The following is a 7,538-nucleotide window of genomic DNA, read 5'->3' as shown; positions in this document are numbered from 1 at the left end:
ATTTCTCGTACGTAGTCTTTCCTAGGACCATTCCAACAGGATGCTCAGAGGTGGGTGGAGAAAAAGCTCAAAAGGCATACTTCCTGCGCTTTTAGAGGATCTAAATCAGTCTTCATCCTTTCGCTTTTCAAAGCCCCTCGCAATAAATATGTAAATTTGTTTCGCAGAAATTCAGAGATTTTCGATCTCCTCGAAAGAAAATGAGTTCGATCAGCAACACCGGTCTCCGCAGCACCAGGATAAAGACCTTCTTTTTACCCATAACCTTTCTCTGCAGCATTGGAACCAAGATCGGGCTTGGCATAGTTACGAGATTCCCGTTCTATTTAACTAACACTAACTGAAGCTAACCGGAAGCTTTCTTTTCATGCGACTCTTGGATCGAAAAGAGGCTGCTGGACTGGACCACGGCTGAAACTGGCAGGCACGGACTAAAAGCTTTTATCAGGGATTCCCGAGTCAAACGACTACCATACATAGTATAGAGATGGAAGCTGCACTAGTGTACAGAGAAGACTGGATGTGAACACAGGCGGACATTGGCTATGTATGGGGCACTCACTAATCACTATTAGCAGGAAACAACTAGCAGAAAGAAAGATGAACGCACTTTCACTCCTTGCTCTTCAGCACGTACTCACATGAGGGACTCTCAAATCTCTATTTCAAACCATAATCTTTCGATCCCTTTACCGAAGTGATTGATAGCAGGGCTAAAAACTCACAGGGCTTCTTCTATTTTTAGTGTGAACTCACTTCTATTCTATATCAAGATAGGGGCTTTAGTACTTGGCTGACCGCCCGGTGGAAGACCTGGTTCTACCACACAAGGGCAGCTTTCGTAGTCCAGGATTATTTTCCTCATATGTAATTTCACCTCAATGTGGAAATATCCGATCTTATTCCAAAATAGAAGGTCTTCATAAAAGTCTGTCTTGTTTTAGGAATATAGGTACCGAAGTTCAATAGCGGTACCTTGTACCAAGGAGAAGACGAGTCAAGGTCGATTGACAAGACTAGCTAGGCTGGCCTTCTAGCCATACTCCATCCAATATCGAACGGAAGTGCTAAAGGTTTCATGTGATGCTAACCTCAATGAACCAGACCTCGAGAATTCGTTCATCCCTTCACTCCGAGGATTGGTCGAGTACTTGGCCACATGCATGAGTAGGCCTGTTGCCGGGATGTCCCATTAAAAAGGCAGGTCCCATATTTAAAATACAAAAATAAGATCAGATAGCGCTCAAGAGGTTTTTGCTAAGAGGTTTTTCTCCATATGAGAAATCCTTCACTCGCAGGGAATTCAAATAGATGTGTTGAAGATCATCAAAGGAGTAGAAGACAAGAAGGGGTTCGCTAGGGGTGGGTGGATGCGAGTGGCACAGGTGCTACGGATCTGCTGGAGGACGAAGAAGGCTACGAGTCGTTGGATGCATATCATAAGGTGCACACAAGAGTAACAAGGGAATGACAAATATTCAAATCTGAACCCAGGGTCATCTGCTCTCGGTGAGCAGCAAATCTCCATGCCAAATTTCATCGTGTTTGAACAGTTAAGAAAAAACTAATCTAATTGCACAGTTTGTCATATGGCTGGCCAAATGCTAACCCTCCGCCAACCACCATCTACGCGTATGGCACGCACGATTGCTGGAAATCAATGATGGATAGGCGGCTTAAAAACTGATCTGTACTCTGGGTGAGTATCTACGAATCAACAATTCAGCTGAGCGTAGGTCAACACTGACTATGATATTCTAGCACACGTACTCAATCAATTAATTGCCACTCGCAAAGTCGCTATGGTGCCGACGAGACATGAGAGCCAACCTCCATGGATCAGCTCATGCTGGGGATTGTTCAATTCCCTGAAGCCACGGTCGGTGCACCTGCCGCTCGTCATTTCATTTGTGCCCCTGGGAACAATTGTTCTCCCTTTCATACAAACTAGCTACATTTAAAAGGAACATTAGCTACCTCCCCGCGAATCCGGAATGCTGGTAACTGAACGTGACCCAATATTTCTGTTCTGTTCAAGTGACCCGAATGGTGGAGATGAAAATGACAACATCTTACACAGGCGAGCAACATGAATGTCGTCTGCACACGCCCAGAAATGCACCCTATTTGCCTGCAAAAGGAGAGCAAACGGTCACTTTGTGGCCTCATCCAAATAATTACAAGATGTAAAGCATATGATGTCGAATGCAAAGCATCACTGCAAAACCACAAACTATATTAGAAACAATAATAATAACAATGTAGCAGCATGAGTAAACAACTGTGAGTAACACATTTTGTGAACTCAATCTGAACTCTATAGCCAACCAGATGTTGGATCAATACCAAGTTTTCTATATTTTTTGTATGCAATACATCCACATGACTTCAGAACAATGCTTTCACTGTCTATCCGTGTGTTTTGAATTCGAAATGCATGTCAAGGCACAAAAACATCACCCCAGCATAAAAGAGAGGCACAGAGACATCTAGTCCAATGTGGTCTCGTGTCATTAAAAATTCCAGTTCTCTTGTAAAGAAAAAAAAGGGGGCATGATCTGCAAAGAAAACCTTGGGACAGATTATCCAGAAATCACTACAAGTAACATGTATTTTCCCTTGTTCATATCCCTTCAACTTTCAACCACAATCCTCATTACCCTGATCTTGTAATCTCTCCCTCCCTCCTAAGTATCAATACCATCCTCTCAGGTATAGAAAAGGGTAGTACTCCCTCCGATACAAAATAAGTGTCGTTGTTCTAGTAAAAAATTGAACTAAAACCACGACACTTATTTTGGATCGGAGGGAGTAGCATCTAATGTAAAGTGCCACAAGGGCTAACTGAAATATGAATTTAGGCCCTGATTGGATTGGCCTTTCACAGCGCCATACCCCTGTAAAATATACAGACCTCCATCAGTCGTTTCTCTTTCCAGTTGAAAATCAAGTGTGGCCGGTATTATACACCTGTAAAATGAATACAGGTGTATAAAAATACACCGATGCCAAGCGGGGCCTTACTAGGTACTCCACAGGTTATCCAATGATAATACATGGTACATACATTTAATAGCTGAAGTTTAAGGCTCTTTACCGTCGAAGAAGATTTGAGCATGGGGTGAAGCTCTTCTATATGTTATCAGTTCACGCAGTGCATCTTCACTAGACTTTAAGCTTCCGTAACCAAGATTAATAGACATAATGCGAAGAACTGTAGCTTTAGATAAAAGAAGCTGTATAAAACACATTTCATTTGACGAACAGAGAACACCCGTCAATCGCACAACTTGAAGGTTGGGACACATGCCGTCGGTCCATTCTGCATTCTGAAACTCCCCATTTGCTTCATTTTCCTCATCCGAAAAAACATCGATCGTGAAAAATAAACCAAACGTATAAATCATACGAGTAGCATGCCAACCTCCAAAACAACATATGTAGGATAAAGATACAAGGCAGTGTGTTTAGTTTGTACCATTATATCAAGTTCTTCAAGGTTAGGAGCATTCCTCAACATGCAAAAGGTTGACAAAATGGTAGGCATTTCCTCAAAGTGAGTCCAGAGGGTTAAACTCTTTAAGTTGTCAAAGGTGCATGCAAGTGTTTCCAGGATATGATCCTCTGTGAACTGTACAAAACAAATGTTAAGATACAAAACTTAATGCAAATGCAAATGATAACTATTCCACCATTGATATAATTTACATTGCTCGTAATGCTAAAATTGCAAGAACATTTTGAACACATTAGAAGCACTGAGTATCTCTGTTTAGAACAAAAGAATTCACACCCCTACGGAAAATGAGCAGGCTACAAATGTTAGAAACGCTACAGTGCCTTAATAATCCGAACGTCACTATTTGATTAGAATATTATTCGGATCGCCACTTAACACGAACACCAACACAATAGAGAGTTTATTTTTACTCATCTCGTCGTGCGGAGCAGAGAAAGCAGTTTAAACTATTACAAATGCTTGCTGGAAAAGGCATTTCGTACATAACGTTACAGTATGTTCTGAATTTAAGTGCACAGTCCTAGAAACACTGGGAAACAGTCACACATAAGCCACATTAATCCCAACTCTACAGGCTCCCTAACCCTAACAAGTGTAAAACACCACCCAGTACCCAGATTTACATATTCAACTTCTGTTGCCTGATGTTATATAAAGTTTATTTTTGGACGACGATAACTGCCACACGTGTGGGCGTTAAGGGGTCTGCCCACACGTTTTGTGTGGTGTTTAAGAGGAACAGCCCACACGCCTACGTGTGGGCAAAACAACTAGCGCCCACACACCTCTTTTTTTCCTCGCGGTCCCTCTCACACGCCTACGTGTGGGCAAAAAGGATAACGCCCACATGACCTCTCTCAGCCACCTACCTCACGGTCCCGCACGCCCCGCGTGACAGTCACCACGTGTCCCCGCAGTTGCCATGGTCCGGACCCTCTTCAATGTCCGTTTAACTACAGTTGCCATGTCGCTGAACTACAGTTGCCATGTCGGACAACTACAGTTGCCATGGTTGCTCAACTGCAGTTGCCATCTCAGGTCAAGTGCCAAATGCCATTTTGGACAACTGCAGTTGTTGCCATGTATGGTCTGGTTTACTATAGTTGCCATGATTTGAAAACTTTAGGGGTTGCCACCTACCAACACTAGGCAGTTGCCATGTATGGTCTGCTTTACTACAGTTGCCATAATTTGAAAACCTTAGGAGTTGCCACCTACTAACACTAGGCAGTTGCCGTGTAGCGCTACAAAGAGACATGGCAAAATAACATGTTTCGGGTAAAGAGAGAGTTGCCATCTGCTTACAAGCACACTAGGGCAGTTGCCCCGTGTACCCTGCAAAACACATGGCAACTGACATGTTCGGGTAAAAAAAGAGAGTTGCCATCTGCTTACAAGCACACTAGGGTAGTTGCCATGTACACTGCAAAACACATGGCAACTGGCAGCTTTGGGTGTGGGAGAGGAGACGGGCGTGTGGGCGAGATGGCAAATACCCACACACCAGCCCTCGTGTGTGAGTGAAAACAGGAACTGCTAAACGCCCACACACCGGCCCCTCCCTGTGTTGAAACGGACGTGTGGGCGACCGGGTGAATGCCCACACACCAGCCCAGTCCTACATGGCACCACAAACATGCCAAGATTCGTGCACCCACAAATGGACACGGATCTACGCGTGTGGGCGAGATGCAAACGCCCACACGTGTGGGCATTAGTGTTTCCGTTATTTTTTACATTTATTTGTGTGGACCAAAGTAAACATTTGAAACGGTTACAAATGATTCCCAGAAAAGGCATTTCGTACATAACATTAAAGTATTATCTTATGAATAAGTGCACAGTTCTTGAATAAATGAATAGGAAGGGGAACACAATTGCACATAAGCCAGATTCATCCCAACTCCACAAGATCCCTGCCCCCTTCAATGTGTGAAACAACTTACGAGGCACAAACCCAGGACCCAGATTTACAGATTATACCCCCTATTGCCTAGTATCTATCAGCTCGATAAGTTATCTATTTCGAGTGACAGCAATTACCGACAATCGATATAAGAGGTAGAAAGAAAAGTACCGATGGGTAGCACTTATTTAGAGTGAGCTTCCGAGCTTGAGCAAGCCCAGCAAGAAGTCCTCCGAAATCACTAAAGTTATCACAGTATTCCAAATTGATGGTGCCTTCGTGGAGATTTGGTAGCTCGGCGACTTGCCAGCCATGATTATCATTGGAAACGATAGTTAGGCTCCGGAGATTGGCCCCCCCAATCACCCAACCGGGGAAGGCCTCGCTGCGTGTATCGACATAGGAAAGAGTCAGGGTATTAAGCAAGGGTGACGCGTTGATAATCGCCTCCAGTTGGATCTCCCCATTATGAGGGAATTTGACGGCCATGAGATTGAGCTGCTCCAGCACGGGGAAGCCAGTGAATTCCACGGGGAGAGGAGGTATCAAGCAGAAGTGCAGCTTCAGGCACACGAGACTCGTGCATAAGAAGACAGAAGAGTGAAGAGCTAAGTCTGGGGCATGGAGATCGATGGACCTGACGCCGCGGTTGCAGAGGGCGATGAGTCAGTCGTCGACGCGGCGGACGGAGTGCGTGTCGAGGGAGCGGATGGAGAAATTCGAGATGTTGCCGGGGTAGCGAAGGAGAACGCTGTCGACGGCCACCGCGGGTATGCCACCCTTGCCGATGAGGCCGAGGGAGAGGCAGGGGAGGTCCACCCAACGGCGGCGCCAGGCGCGAGAGAGCGCGAAGGTGCGGACGGCCTCGCGGAGGTCGAGGCGAGCGAGGATGCTGTCGAGCAGGGGCGGCGGCAGGGAGGTCAGCAGGTCCGCCGCCGGCTCGCTCGACCGCGCGCGGCGGCGCGAGGGCGCCATGTGAGTGTTGGGCTCTAGGGTTACGATTTCCCCTCGCACTTCACTGGAGGGGGGAGAATATCAGCACTATCGAACCGAACCGATAATATAAGGCCGTCGATTCAGGTTTTTACCCGTGGGACCGCCGTTTCATCGGTTTTTTAAGTAATACAATAATATATATTATCAATAAATGCACCAGTCAATAGATAAACAGATGTTTAACCGGAGATGACCGTCAGGCATCCTGGTCCTCCTGCTCGGTTGCTCCTAGTCCAGACTCTGGAACGGAGGGAGGCAACTGGAGCGAAGACTAGTCGATTTGACTGGAACGGAGCGAGATTGAAGTTGACGGATCAGGCCGACTAAGCAGCAGTGTCCCCTGTCCCAGTCGTCAAACAGAGATGGCTCGAGACGACAGGACACAGGAGTGGCGGCTCGGTTGGTGGCCTACTGCTGCCACGCGGAGCAATGAGGGGGAGGCGGCGTCGCCGCACCACGGCGCCCTGCAACGGTGGCGCCGGGAGAGGACGGCTACCCTCGACGGGGTTTGTCTATGCACAAAATCGAGAGAAATGGTCCCAAAACCCTATCAAGGGTGGGGTATTCTTTCTTTTCCCTTTCTACCCCCGCCCGATTCGCGCGAAAACGGGTCGATTGAGAGGCTTTTCAGGAAATGTTTTCTGTAAACCGACCGGTTCGTCGGTTTAAAAAAAAACCGACCAGTTCGACCGGTTTTTCTGGTTCGATTGCTCAACCGGCCCCCTATGCTTAAAAACCAGATGGGATCGTCGGTTCCGGTTTTTCCGGTCCGACCGCCGGCCCCGGTCCCTTTTTAAATGCTTTCAGGTGTTCCAGACTTCCAACACGAACTCTACCAAGGATTTGAGAACCAGCGGTCAAAACATACACAAGTGAATAGTACTATCATTTTGGCTTTTTTACACCATTCATGTTGAATTTGTCTTTTTTGTGTCTGTGTGTTTCAAATGTTGACTTGAAGAATGGTAGCATCGTAGCACCTGATATCTAATATATCTAAATAGGGGCTCCCCACTACCTGATTTTCCTGCATTCTCGTGCGTCCACGTCACTACAATTATTTCCTGTCGTTTGATTGACCATGTATGGCTCAGATCTGCAGTTGATTCCCCCGTG

The 7,538-nt window shown here is 46.2% G+C and overlaps 1 pseudogene; it reads right to left on the bottom strand.

Annotated features, from left to right (window-relative positions):
- Positions 1-2,001: 2,001 nt before the first annotated feature.
- LOC109774352 (F-box/FBD/LRR-repeat protein At1g13570-like) lies at positions 2,002-6,461 on the bottom strand (annotated as a pseudogene).
- Between the last annotated feature and the right edge of the window lie 1,077 nt (positions 6,462-7,538).

This window comes from Aegilops tauschii, chromosome 5, assembly GCF_002575655.3.
Source record: "Aegilops tauschii subsp. strangulata cultivar AL8/78 chromosome 5, Aet v6.0, whole genome shotgun sequence".
Taxonomy (NCBI): Eukaryota; Viridiplantae; Streptophyta; class Magnoliopsida; order Poales; family Poaceae; genus Aegilops; species Aegilops tauschii.
Note: the sequence above shows the minus strand (reverse complement) of the source record. Positions and strands in the feature narration are given on the sequence as shown.